General features: G+C 42.1%; 1 long non-coding RNA gene across 1 annotated transcript in view; it reads right to left on the reverse strand.

Annotated features, from left to right (window-relative positions):
- The window catches only part of LOC140486065 (uncharacterized), a 57,977-nt gene that overhangs the window by 40,990 nt on the left and 2,674 nt on the right, over nt 1-14,313 (reverse strand). Inside the window, exon 2 of the long non-coding RNA XR_011962517.1 lies at nt 9,010-9,052. This is a non-coding gene — a long non-coding RNA (uncharacterized lncRNA). The remainder of the gene's footprint in view (nt 1-9,009; nt 9,053-14,313) is intronic.

A 14,313-nucleotide genomic window follows, 5' to 3' on the forward strand; every position in this document is an offset into this window, starting at 1 on the left:
ATCCCACTCTGCTGCCACTTCCTTTAAGATGTTAGGATGAAGGCCAACAGGCCCAAGGGACTTGACTAACTTCTATCTTAATAGTTTGCTTAGTGTCTTTTTCTTAACTGATGTTGATTGTTCTACATTCCTCCTTTCAATATCCTCTATATTAACTGTTACCATTGGGATGGCATTCATCACTATAAAAACTAAAGAAAAATATTGACTTAGTCAACCTATTTGTTACTCCCCAGTGTCATCCTCCAAATGACCAAAATTCAATTTAGCTACTCTCTTCCCTTTCATATACTTATAAAATAATCAATTTTTGCCATCCTTTTACATATTTTATGCTAGTTTGCTTTAATAATTTACCTTTGCACTTTTTATGACTTTTTTTTAGTAACTCTTTGTTGACTTTTAAAAATGTTTCCCATCCTTCTAGTCTGCCACTCACATTTGCAACATGGTATGCCTTAGGTTTTGTCCTTATATTATCTTTATCTTCTACACTTAGCCACAGATGCCCTTACAACCTTTCTTCCTTTCTGGAATACATTTTGCTCGAAACATTTGAGCATTTCCTTAAACATCATCAACTTTCCTACATGTTAGCCATTCCACCCAGATCACTAGGGCGAACTCTATCCTCATGGCCTATGTAATTAGCTTTAACTCCAGAATGCTAGTATGGGACTCCAGTTTCTTGCTGTCCAACCAACTGAATTTGAAATTCTAGCATGCTATGATCACTCTGCCCAAAAGGATCTTTTACTATGAGATCATTAATTAATTCCAATTCAGTGCACAATACCAAATTCAGAGTAGCCTCCTCTCTGGCTGGTTCCCAAGAAACAATCTCTAATACATTCAGTAAGATGTTGAAAGGTTTCTCATGGTAGGCTGATGGAGAAAATGAAGTCGTATGGAGTTCAAGGTGTACTAGCTAGATGGATAGAGAACTGGCTGGCCAACAGGAGACAGAGTAGTAGTGGAAGGGAGTTTCTCAAAATGGAGAACTGTGACCAGTGGTGTTCCACAGGGATCCGTGCTGGGACCACGGTTGTTGTGATATACATAAATCATCTGGAGGAAGTTATAGGTAGTTTGATTAGCAAGTTTGCAGATGACAATAAGATTAGTGGAGTAGCAGACAATGAAGGGGACTATCAGAGAATGTAGCAGAATAAAGATAGATTGGAGAGTTAAGCAGAGAAATGGGAGATGGAGTTCAATCTGGGCAAATGCGAGGTGATGCATTTTGAAAGATCCAATTCAAGAGCGACCTAACGGTAAATGGAAAAGCCCTGGAAAAAATTGATGTACAGAGAGATGTAGGTGTTCCAGTCCATTGTACCCTGAAGGTGGCAACGCAAGTCATTAGAGTGATCAAGAAGCTATACAGCATGCTTTCCTTCATTGAACAGGGCATTGAGTATAAGAGTTGGCAGGTCATGATACAGTCGGATAGGACTTTAGTTCAGCTACATTTGGAATACTGCATACAGTTCTGGTCGCCACATTACCAAAAGGATGTGGAGGTTTTGCAGAGGACATTCATCAGGATGTTGCCTGGTATGGAAGGTGCTAGCTATGAAAACAGGTTGTGTAGATTAGGATTATTTTCATTAGAAAGATGGAGGTTGAAGGGAGACCTGATTGAGGTCTACAAAATCATGAGAAGTATAGACAGTGTGGAAAGCAAGAAGCTTTTTCCCATAATGGGGGACTCAATTACTGGGGGTCATGAATTCAAGGTGACAGGGGAAAAGTTTAAGGTAGATATGCATGGAAGTTTCTTTACGCAGAGAGTGGTGAGTGCCTGGAATGCATTCCAGGTGGGCACAAAGGCATAACTTAAGATGTATTAAGACGGATAGATGAATGGGCAGGGAGCAGAGGGATACAGATCCTTAGAAAATGGGCAACAGATTCAGATTGAGGATCTGGATCAGCGCAGGTTTGGAGGGCCGAAGGCCCTGTTCCTGTGCTGTAATGTTCTTTGTGCTTCATTCTTTGTTCAATGAACTCTTCCTCGAAGTTACCTTCACTAGCTTGATTAATCCAATATGTGTGCATATTAAAATCACACATGATTATGGCTCTAACTTCTAACAAGTCCCCAGTATTTCCTCGTTTATACTTTGCCCCACTGTAGGGCTATTGTTTGGGAAACTATCAATTGCTCCAACCAGGGACTTCTTTCCCTTGTTAATTCTTATTTCTATCCCAGATTGATTTATGTCTTAATCAGGGCTGATAAGATTTCTCAAGACAGCACTGATCTCCTTCCTTAATAACAAAACTACACTACCTCTTTCTCCCCCGCCTAGTCTTCAGAAACACTGAGTACCCCTGCATATTCAATTTCCGAACCTGGTCTCCTTGCAATGTCTCAGTAATTGCCATCAAATCAAACCTATTTGTCTGTATTTGTACTACTAACTCATTGTATCTGAAAGTATTTGGAATAAAATCAAAGCATTTAAGTTTGTTCTATTATTAAACTTCCCTACTCTGATACAGTTCCTTCGTGTGATATGATTCACACATTCTGTTTCTTCCATTTTTCCAGGTAACAACCTGATTCATTACTAACCTGCATTCCCAACTCCTCCTTCTAACCACGGTGTTCACATTTTCCATGCAAATGAACTCCTCTCCTCCATTCAGTTTAAAGCCCCACAATTACTGATACACCTAAAAACATTCAGTAAACATCAAGAGTGGTAATAATCTTAACTAAAAATACAACACTGGATTCACCAACTATACATTCTGTTCTCAAGGCATGTTTATAAGGTGAATAGAAAATATTCCCCAGTCAAATCAGGATCTCATACATACACACACAACACAGAGCACTTAAAAAAGACATAGGGGAAGAAATTTATATCTATGAATATTAAAACCAAAAGCCTACTGATGAGTTGTTTTGATTAACAATAGATTTATCCCCCTTCTAAAATTCATTGAACTTCTTGTTAGATACTTTATTGCTATTACTACCTCTGCAAGCATGTTGAGTTTCAATATGTTTCACTTGTTATCAGTCCGGACTTGGAGACTTGGTTTCTTTTTGCGGTTTGCAATGTTCACCCGACTGACAAGTAAGAAAATCATTCACCCGACTGACAAGTAAGAAAATCCCCAAGGGTGATCTACCTAACTTTGTCTTTTTGAAGTCCACTGTTAAAACATTTGGCATACTTGTAAGTCATGGGGTCTGTAGGAATTTTAAAATCTAAAGCCTATGCTTAAAAGTAGAAAGGAATGTATAACTTTAAAACAATTTGTAATTCATGACTTAAAAGGTAAATCTGCCACAATCCCACCAGACCATAGGCCTTCTGTCTTATTAGAGAGAGACAAGTAATAGTTTTGCCTGAGGGTCACTACACTTAAGGCAAGGGAAGAAGTTGAAAAGAGAGCCTTTCATGGTAATCTCAGCTGGTTCAGGGATTGAACCCATGCTGTTGGCATCACTTTATATTGCAAACCAGCCATCCAGTCAACTGAGTTTATGGACATGACGTTCCATTTAATCGGAGTCAAAAATAATAATAATTCTAGTTAATTCTTTTTACGTGGCGCCTTTCAAAAGAAAAAGAAGCAAAGAAGTGTTTATTCATTCTTGTTTATATGTGAAATCCACACACTTGGTTTTTTGATACAATTTCAGTTTCCTGTTGCATTTCTCTTTAGATTGCCAAGGTCCATCTTATTGAGTGAATAGTTCCTAACATTACAATACAAACATTTTAAGATTGGGCTTTTGTTAACCCAAAACAATGGTTGGTTTAGGGCAGGGGCAGTTTAAAGGCAGTTCTATATTTGGTAGCTGTCTATTAAAGCAGGTTGCATTCAGGATGGATGTTTTTACAGATTGTACCTCCCTAATCTGGTTGCCTCAGGACATGGCCTTTGCCGAACCAAAGGAGGTTATGTGTCAGGGTCAACTTTTAATCCATTCATTTAATGTATATGTGTACAGGTCATTCTGCTATAATGCACGTTTCATTAACACGAATTCACTATAACGTGATTGATGAACTGGGGACTAATTTTATAAAGATGAACATTTAAAGCACGTGTTGGTTATAACATGATTCCGACCCCATTAAATGGTGCTGTTATTACACGATTTTCTATAACACAGGATTGCACAAGAATGGAACAACCATGTTACAGCAGAACGGACTATATTGCTGGTAGGGGTGGCACGGTGACTCAGTGGTTAGTACTACTGCTTCACAGTGCCAGGACCCAAGTTCGATTCCTACCCTTGGGGTGACAGTCTGTATGGAGTTTTCACATTCTCCCTGTGTCTGCGTGGGTTTCCTCCCACAACTGTAAGATATACAGGTCAAGTGACTTGGCCATGCTAAATTGCCTGTAGTTTTAGGTACGTTAGTCAGGGGTAAATGTAGGGAAATAGGTCTGGTTGTATTACTATTCGGAGGGTCAGCGAGGACTTGTTGGGCCAAAGGGCCTGTTTACATACTGTAGGGAATCTTAAAACGAAAGGATAGAAGGCGATACAAGTAGCTCTTATAGTAGTGAGTTGCAGGCTGAGCCTGCCAATCTTGGTGATCCCAACAAATTGTCATCTTCTTTTCTCCCTTCAACCCCATTGGATCTGAGCCTCCCCATGTTCCAATGGGGCGGCACAGTGGCTCAGTGGTTAGCACTGCTGCCTCACAGCACCAGGGTCCCAGGTTTGATTCCAGCCTTGGGTGACTGTCTGGTGGAGCTTGCACATTCTCCCTGTGCCTGTGTGGGTTTCCTCCAGATGCTTTGGTTTCCTCCCACAATCCAAAAGATGTGCAGGCCAGGTGAATTGGCCATGCCAAATTGCCCATACTGCTAGGTGCATTAGTCAGAGGGAAATTCTTCAGAGGGTCAGTATGGACTGGTTGGGCCAAGGGGCCTGTTTCATCACTGTAGGGAATCTCATCTAATCCAACCTTGATTATTTAACGCTTCATTTCCTGAGGTTACCTCCAGCCTCAGGCCCACAGTTTAATAAAGCGAAAAATTGTTATAGACTGTCCTGTTTTTGAAGTCGGGTGGGAGCTCCTCAACTCCTTGCAGCACCACATGCCCTACTATTTCCCACGCTTATATTTTGAGTTGCCCCTTTCACATATTGTCCCCTTGGCATCCCAGCATGCTGCCTCTAATTCCCATTGTTCCAGACTTTGTGAACAGACTCGCCCAAATGACTGTGACACAACCCTTTGACTGACTTGGAACAACATACCCAACTGAAGGCTGGCCAGATCCCTGACTGATACCTGCACTAGTCCACAAACGAATTACTGCTAATCCCAGGACTGGTAGTACTGTGCAGGATTTGGCTATGGCCCATTCCTCAGACTGTAAGGATACAATACTCCTGTACCCAGAAGTCCATTGACAATGTCCAAGCCCCTGTGCTGATATCAAATGATACTCTTGACTTACTGTGCTGGTACTCCCAGACTGACAACAATCTTCTTTGACTTGACTAAGGACTATTCCTTTTAGACCTTGAGACATGGCAATTTATTTGAAGTAGTGTGTTGGCTGCATAAGCTGCTTATACATGGTGCAGGCATGATAGTGACATAATACAGTGCCACTTACCAACATGTCTGCCCCCTTGACTGATCATTACTGGCAACCACAACAAGCTGCCAGGTTGTGTCGGTTTTAAAAGACAAGACAAGACAGAAGTATTGTGAGCCTTTAATTTCTGAATGTGGTACCAATATGCAAGGCAAGGTACATCTGAGTATGTGCAAAGTAAGCACAGGCCAAGAAAGCAAGATGTGCCCTGTTCCAAGTGATGTCATGGGTGCCTCTGCCAATGTAAGCAGCAATTAAAGGATAAAGAGTGAAGCTAGAAAAAGCACAGCAGGTCAAGCAGCATCAGAGAAGGGGAGTCGACATTTCCAGCTCCATTCTTTATCCACTCTGATTCTCCAGCATCTGCAGTTCCCACTATCTCCAAATTAAAGGTGTCAGTAAACTCTAAGGTGCACTCCTTAAGTGGTGAACTGTGAGGCTGGCGCTCGTCCAATACGAAATTCTGTGAATGGAAGATGCAGGCATTGGTTGCCATGAAACATGCACTAAGATTTTGGAGAATGCTGGCTGAAGTGAATACCTGAAAAATATGCCAGTGACTTATAGCCACAAGGTACCCACTCAGACTTTCATGTCAGGAATTGTCAGCTTCTAATTTCTCTCCACTGCAACTTATATAAAATGAAGTGAGGTTAACTTATACTGTAGTGAGATGTTGATACATGCAAATAAGCCTCTAACTGCTGAGTACAAAAGTTTTAACTTATGGATAACAATCTTATTGGTAAAATTTGACTTTGTTTCCTCTACGCTGAAAATCCGATGTTCTCATTCTTGCCATATTTTCCGAATGTCTTCTACTGTCAACATCGTTTGGGCTAGAAAAAATCAAGCCCTTATACCTTTCTTTGAGTTTCTCTTATCACGCACACAGACATCACCCTTTGTTCTGAAATTGAAATGTCTTTTCGTAAATTCAGCTATGAAATCCGGAGTAAACTGAATACATGTATCTATGCAAATTCCTTCTGCAATTTCAGTCTCATCACCAATTTCTTCACTTTTACTTTCACCATTTACATGATTCACAATTGATACATTTTTTAAAAATTCATTCTTGGGATGTCTAATTGTCAACATCCTCAATTGTCCAAAGGGTAGTTAAGAGTCAACTACATTGTTGTGACTTTGGAGTTACATGTCGGCCAGACTAGGTAAGGTCAGCTATGTCCTTCCCATAAAGAACATAGTGAACCAGATGAGCTTTTCGTCAACAATTGGCGATGGTTTCATGATTATCATTAGGCTTTTAATCAAATATCTTACTGAATTCAAACTCCACGATCTGCCATGTTGGGATTTGAACTCGAGTCTCTGGATTAATAGTCTAGCAATAATACTACTAGGCTATCACCCCACAGTGCCAATGAACTATGCAAATTATTTGACAAACTTGGCAGTTGCTTGAGTATCCGCACTTGTTTCTTTCACCTTACACAGTGTACATTAATGCCATACTTGTTCTTAAACCTTTGCATCCATCTTTGCGAATATCCACACATGCTGCAGCACATATTCTTTGTGGAATATTTTTGGTCAGGCAATTAATATCTTAAAAGATGCCCATTTCAGAATTTCAACAAAGCCTGAACCAATTTACAAGTATACTAAATCACTACTATTTCCTTCCTTTAATATCTTACAGACTGCCTTGTCTTTTTCATTTTCATTGTCAATAAAACACTTAACGAAGCAAATCGATAAAACTCTTAAAATCATACAATATTGCATCATCCAAAATGCACATAGGGCCCACTCTGATGTGCCGATGTTCATTTTCTTTTCAAAAACTCAACCCTTTTCTGTATTGATAATGACACATTTACATGTTTTGCTGCTCTCCTGGATAGCATTTCAGACAGTTAAATGGTTAAATAATAGAAATTCTCACTCGTTGTCACCCCTTAAATGCAGAAAACTGCTTTTAGCAGTCAAATCACAAGAACTGCTGCACTTCAAACTGCCGTTACAGGAGTTAAATGGTATAAATTCGTATCATCTGCAAACTTCGCTAGATAAGAAGTAAATGATACGAAGTTAGGTGGACAGGCAGGTAGTACTGAGGAAGTGGGGAGGCTACAGAAGGATCTAGACAGGTTGGGAGAGTGGTCCAGGAAATGGCTGATGGAATTTAACGTGAGCAAGTGCGAGGTCTTGCACTTTGGCAAAAAGAATAAAAGCATGGACTACTTTCTAAATGGTGAGAAAATTAATAAAGCCAAAGCACAAAGGGATCTGGGAGTGCTAGTCGAGGATTCTCTAAAGGTAAACATGCAGGTTGAGTCTGTGATTAAGAAAGCGAATGCAATGTTGTCTCTTATCTCAAGAGGGTTGGAATATAAAAGCAGAGATGTACTACTAAGACTTTATAAAGCTCTGGTTAGGCCCCATTTGGAGTACTGTGTCCAGTTTTGGTCCCCACACCTCAGGAAGGACATACTGGCACTGGAACGTGTCCAGCGGAGATTCACACGGATGATCCCTGGAATGACAGGTCTAGCATATGAGGAACGGCTGAGGATACTGGGATTATATTCGTTGGAGTTTAGAAGATTAAGGGGAGATCTAATAGAGACGTACAAAATAATACATGGCTTTGAAAAGGTGGATGCTAGAAAATTGTTTCTGTTAGGCGAGGAGACTAGGACCCGTGGACACAGCCTTAGAATTAGAGGGGGTCATTTCAGAACGGAAATGCGGAGACATTTCTTCAGCCAGAGAGTGGTGGGCCTGTGGAATTCATTGCCACGGAGTGCAGTGGAAGCCGGGACGCTAAATGTCTTCAAGGCCGAGATTGATAGGTTCTTGTTGTCTAGAGGAATTAAGGGCTACGGGGAGAGTGCTGGCAAGTGGAGCTGAAATGCGCATCAGCCATGATTGAATGGCGGAGTGGACTCGATGGGCCGAATGGCCTTACTTCCACTCCTATGTCTTATGGTCTTATGGTCTTAAATATTCCTTGCTGCACTATAAAATGCATCTTCTTTGGAAACTGGTTGCGCTGTAGATTCTTCTCCAAAAAGGAACTGAAGCATTGCAGGAGTTAGTCCACTGACACTAACAGACCAGGAAGTGGAATGTGTAATCTGTAAATTGTCACATTTTTCTCTGGAGGAATGCTGCATAAGTCTTAACACTTTCAAAAAAAACACTGGTTCCACAATCCATGAATGTGATAACTTAATGTTTGGTTCCCTGATGATTTCTATTTCTGGTGTGACAGTATGGGGTGTATTGGTTCTGAATTTCTTCACTGTCATCTTATCAATTAATCACTCGGAAAAATTTTTATCACAACTTCAAATAGAAAAGTGCATTGACATCATGTCCCGATGTTTGAAAGCTATCGAAAAATTTAGAAATTCTCAATAAGACTACGAAACATTATCGACTTACCTGATTGATTGCTACTCATGACAAAGTGATTCACAATAACTTCCTGCATAAATGGAAAAAAATTGTAATGTACTTTAACAAGAGTGGCAAAGGGATTTCTAATGCACACAAACATGATTAAGCAGGCAAAAGACTATTAGTTTAACACAGAAAGAAAATAAACAAAGAATATAGACAGGGCAGACAACATTGCAAAGATCAAAATTCTTTTTTCTTACAGTCCTTTCACCAGTTGGCCTCCTTCTTTAGAGACCGCAATTTCCCTTCCTACGTGGTTAAAGATGCCCTCCAACGCATCTCGTCCACATCCCGCACCTCCGCCCTCAGACCCCACCCCTCCAACCGTAACAAGGACAGAACGCCCCTGGTGCTCACCTTCCACCCTACCAACCTTCGCATAAACCAAATCATCTGCTGACATTTCTGCCACCTCCAAAAAGACCCCACCACCAGGGATATATTTCCCTCCCCACCCCTTTCCGCCTTCTGCAAAGACCGTTCCCTCTGTGACTACCTGGTCAGGTCCACGCCTCCCTACAACCCACCCTCCCATCCTGGCACCTTCCCCTGCCACCGCAGGAACTGCAAAACCTGTGCCCACACCTCCTCCCTCACCTCCATCCAAGGCCCTAAAGGCGTCTTCCACATCCATCAAAGTTTTACCTACACATCCACTAATATCATTTATTGCATCCGTTGCTCCCGATGTGGTCTCCTCTACATTGGGGAGACTGGGCGCCTCCTAACAGAGCACTTTAGGGAACATCTCCGGGACACTCGCACCAATCAACCACACCGCCCCGTGGCCCAACATTTCAACTCCCCCTCCCACTCTGCCGAGGACATGGAGGTCCTGGGCCTCCTTCACCGCCGCTCCCTCACCACCAGATGCTTGGAGGAAGAACGCCTCATCTTCCGCCTCAGAACACTTCAACCCCAGGGCATCAATGTGGACTTCAACAGTTTCCTCATTTCCCCTTCCCCCACCTCACTCTAGTTCCAAACTTCCAGCTCAGCACTGTCCCTATGACTTGTCCTACCTGCCTATCTTCTTTTCCACCTATCCACTCCACCCTCCTCCCTGACCTATCACCTTCATCCCGTCCCCCACTCACCTATTGTACTCCATGCTACTTTCTCCCCACCCCCGCCCTCCTCTAGCTTATCTCTCCACGCTTCAGGCTCTCTGCCTTTCTTCCTGATGAAGGGCTTTTACCCGAAATGTCGATTTTACTGCTCCTCGGATGCTGCCTGAACTGCTGTGCTCTTCCAGCACCACTAATACAAAATATGAATTTTTGCAGTCATCTTATCTATAAGGTGACAGCCATCCTTTGGCTCAATGATTGATCAGGTAAATTTAGGACTTTTATTTTAGGAATTCTCTTTTAAATTTTCTTGGTTTTTCTGTCTTAATGAGAGAAGTATCTAAGGGTTCAGGACATTTCTCATTCTGTTGCTTTTGACAATTGCAGCTTTTTAACATTCTGCAGTTCAACAGAAGGCTTGCTTTTGTCAGGCAGAATTTCCTTAATTTGAAATAATCTTGGTGCCAAATAGTCAAATTCTTTCTTACTGCTTCCAAGAAGCAACACTGTATTGCTCAACTTCACAATACATGCAGCACTCGACTTGTCAATTGCAGAACACTTTTCATAAGTTTGTCATTCATAACAGTCCAGCTTCCATTTTGATTCATGGATCCAAAAAATGAAAAAAAAATGCATGGATCAATCCAAACTGAACTGCTGAATCAGGCTGATACAAGGTTTGAACCTGAGCTGGAGGGGTCTTTGTTTAATTCTAGTCACAAGTAAGGTTAAACTTCAAGAGTACTAAATTTCCATGTTTCATTTCTTTGGGATTCTTTTGTTTCATAATCTGTCCCATATTCTTTGAGATGCTATGACCTTCAGATGCACTGTGGTTCTTCAACCAGGAAAGGCATTGCCCTCACATCTATTTGAGAACATCCCTAGTCTCCTTTAACTCCAGAAAGCAGCTACTAGTCAGTCAGATTACCTGCTTATGCAGCAAGGGTACCAGCTTATTTCATTTTAACTTTTTCTTCTGGTTTGTATGACGTGCACTGCCATTCATATCTTTCAAGCATGTATTCTCATGAGCAGCTCACAGTCTAATGTGTACCTTTTGCCCTAATATGGACAGTGTGGATGGCACAGTGGCAAGCACTGCTGCCTCACAGCGCCAGAGAACCGGGTTCAATTCCCGCCTCAGGCAACTGTCTGTTTGGAGTTTGCACATTCTCCCCGTGTCTGCGTGGGTTTCCTCCGGGTGCTCTGGTTTCCTCCCACAATCCAAAAATGTGGAGCTTAGGTGAATTGGCCATGCTAAATTGCCTGTAGTATGACGTGAAGGGGTAGGTGTGGGGGAATGGGTCTGGGTGGGTTGCGCTTCGGAGGGTTGGTGTGGACTTGTTGGGCCGAAGGGCCTGTTTCCACGCCATAAGTAATCTAATCTAATCTTGCAGAGCATTCTCCCACCACGTCCTTATGTTAGCAACACACTGGTTGGTGATTATTCCATTCAAATCGTTGTGTTTTCGAATTATGCCTTTAACTCTAGGTAAAAGTGGAGTGTTATGTGACCCAGATGGTGCAAAGTGTTTAAACATGGAGACAAGTGGCAGGAAACAATGTACTAACAATGGCTAGACTAGGGTCCCAAAATTCCCAATCTAGCAATAATACCACCAGAGCAACTGAACACCTCAAAAAATTTCAGTTATTCAGGGAGAATTAGCATGGATTCATGAAGTCAGCATGGTCATGCCTGACAAACCCCAGTTTTTTGAAGAGGTGACAAAGGTGGTGGACAGTGGCAAGTCAATTGATATTGTTTACATGGAGTTCCAGAAGACTTTTGATAAAATCCCACACAAAATGAGGTAGAAGTCCATGGAATTGAGGGCAAATCACTGGCATAGATAGGAAAATAGTTGAGAGACTGGAAAGATTTAGAATAATGGCACGGTGGCACAGTGGTTAGCACTGCTGCCTCACAGCACCGGAGACCTGGGTTCAATTCCCACCTCAGGCGACTGACTGTATGGAGTTTGCACATTCTCCCCGTGTCTGCGTGGGTTTCCTCCGGGTTCCTCCCACAGTCCAAAGATGTGCAGGCCAGGTGAATTGGCCATGCTAAATTGCCCGTAGTGTTAGGTAAGGGGTAAATGTAGGGGTATGGGTGGGTTGCGCTTCGGCGGGTCGGTGTGGACTTGTTGGGCCGAAGGGCCTATTTCCACACTGTAATCTAATCTAATCTAATCTGATCTACTCAAATTGGCAGGATGTGACTAGTGATGCCTATAGGGATCTGCAATGGGGCCTCAATTATTCACAATACTAAATTAATGACTTGGTATTGGCATAAAGAGACAAATATCCATATTTGTTGACAACAAAATTGGGCAGCTTTGTAAACAGTGAGGTCAGTTTTATAAAATTATAATAGGATATTGATAGATTAGGTGAATGGACAAAGCTGGGGGAGATGGATTTTAATAAAAGCAAGTGTGAGGTTATCCATTTGGACCAAAAAAGGATAGATGAGGGTATTTTTAAAGGGTTTTTTAAATTAGATTCCATACAGTGTGCAAACAGGCCCTTCGGCCCAACAAGTCCACAATGACCTTCTGAAGAGTAACCTAACCCAGACCCATTTCCCTCTGACTAATGCACCTAACACTGTGGGCAATTTAATGTGGCCAATTCACCTGAACTGCACATCTTTGGACTGTGGGAGGAAACCCACGCAGACACAGGGAGAATGTGCAAACTCCACACAGAAAAGAAATTCAGTGCCAATGCGTCTGATGTGATTTGAACACACAACCTTCTGAGCTGGAGTCAGACGCACTGCCGTTGCATCACAAGCACAGATGCATAGCTCTTTAAAATGCTACAAATGTGGAGAAAATTGTCAAGAACGTTAATGAAATTCTGTCCTTCATCATTTTGCATCAGTATTTACTTTGGAAAAAGACGTGGAAAATATAGAATGTAGGGAAATAGATGGTGACATTTTGAAGTGTCCATATTATAAAGAAGTAAGTGCTGGATGTCTTGAAATGCATAAAAGTAGATAAATCCCCAGGACCTGATCAGATGTACCCTAGAACTCTATGGGAAGCTAGGGAGGTAGGTGCTGGAAGACTGGGGGGTTGGCTAACGTGATGCCACTGTTTAAGAAAGTTGGTAAGGACAAGCCAGGGAACTATAGACCAGTGAGCCTGATGTCAGTGGTGGGCAAGTTGTTGGAGGGAATCATGAGGGATAGGTTGTACATGTATTTGGAAAGGCAAGGACTGATTAGGGATAGTCAATTGGCTTTGTGCGTGGGAAATCATGTCTCACAAACTTGATTGAGTTTTTTGAAGTAGTAACAAAGAGGATTGATGAGGGCAGAGCAGTAGATGTGATCTATACGGACTTCAGTAAGGCATTCGACAAGGATCTTCCATGGAAGATTGGTGAGCAAGGTTAGATCTCACGGAATACAGGGAGAACTAGCCATTTGGATACAGAACGGGCTCAAAAGTAGAAGACAGAGGGTGGTAGTAGAAGGCTGTTTTTCAGACTGGAGGCCTGTGACCAGTGGAGTGCCACAAGGATCGGTGCTGGGTCCACTACTTTTCATCATTTATATAAATGATTTGGTTGTGAGCATAAGAGATATAGTTAGCAAGTTTGCAGATGACACCAAAATTGGAGGTGTAGTGGACAGCGAAGAAGGTTACCTCAGATTACAACAGGAACTTGATCAGATGGGACAATAGGCTGAGAAGTGGCAGATGGAGTTTAATTTAGACAAATGTGAGGTGCAGCATTTTGGGAAAGCAAATCTTAGCAGGACTTATACACTTAATGTAAGGTCCTCGGGACTGTCGCTGAACAAAGACCTTGGAGTGCAGGTTCATAGCTCCTTGAAAGTGGAGTCGCAGGTAGATAGGAGAGTGAAGGCGGTGTTTGGTATGCTTTCCTTTATTGGTCAGAGTATTGAGTACAGGACATTGGTTAGGCCACTGTTAGAATATTGCATGCAGTTCTGGTCTCCTTCCTATCGGAAAGATGTTGTGAAACTTGAAACAGTTCAGAAAAGATTTATAAGGATGTTGTCAGGGTTGGAGGATTTGAGCTATAGGGAGAGGTTGAAAAGGCTAGGGCTGTTTTACCTGGTGCATCGGAGGCTGAGAGGTGACCTTATAGAGGTTTATAAAATCATGAGTGGTGTGGATAGGATAAATAGACAAAGTCTTTTCCCTGGGGTGGGGGAAGTCCAGAA

This window comes from Chiloscyllium punctatum, chromosome 15 (genome assembly GCF_047496795.1).
Source record: "Chiloscyllium punctatum isolate Juve2018m chromosome 15, sChiPun1.3, whole genome shotgun sequence".
Lineage (NCBI taxonomy): Eukaryota > Metazoa > Chordata > Chondrichthyes > Orectolobiformes > Hemiscylliidae > Chiloscyllium > Chiloscyllium punctatum.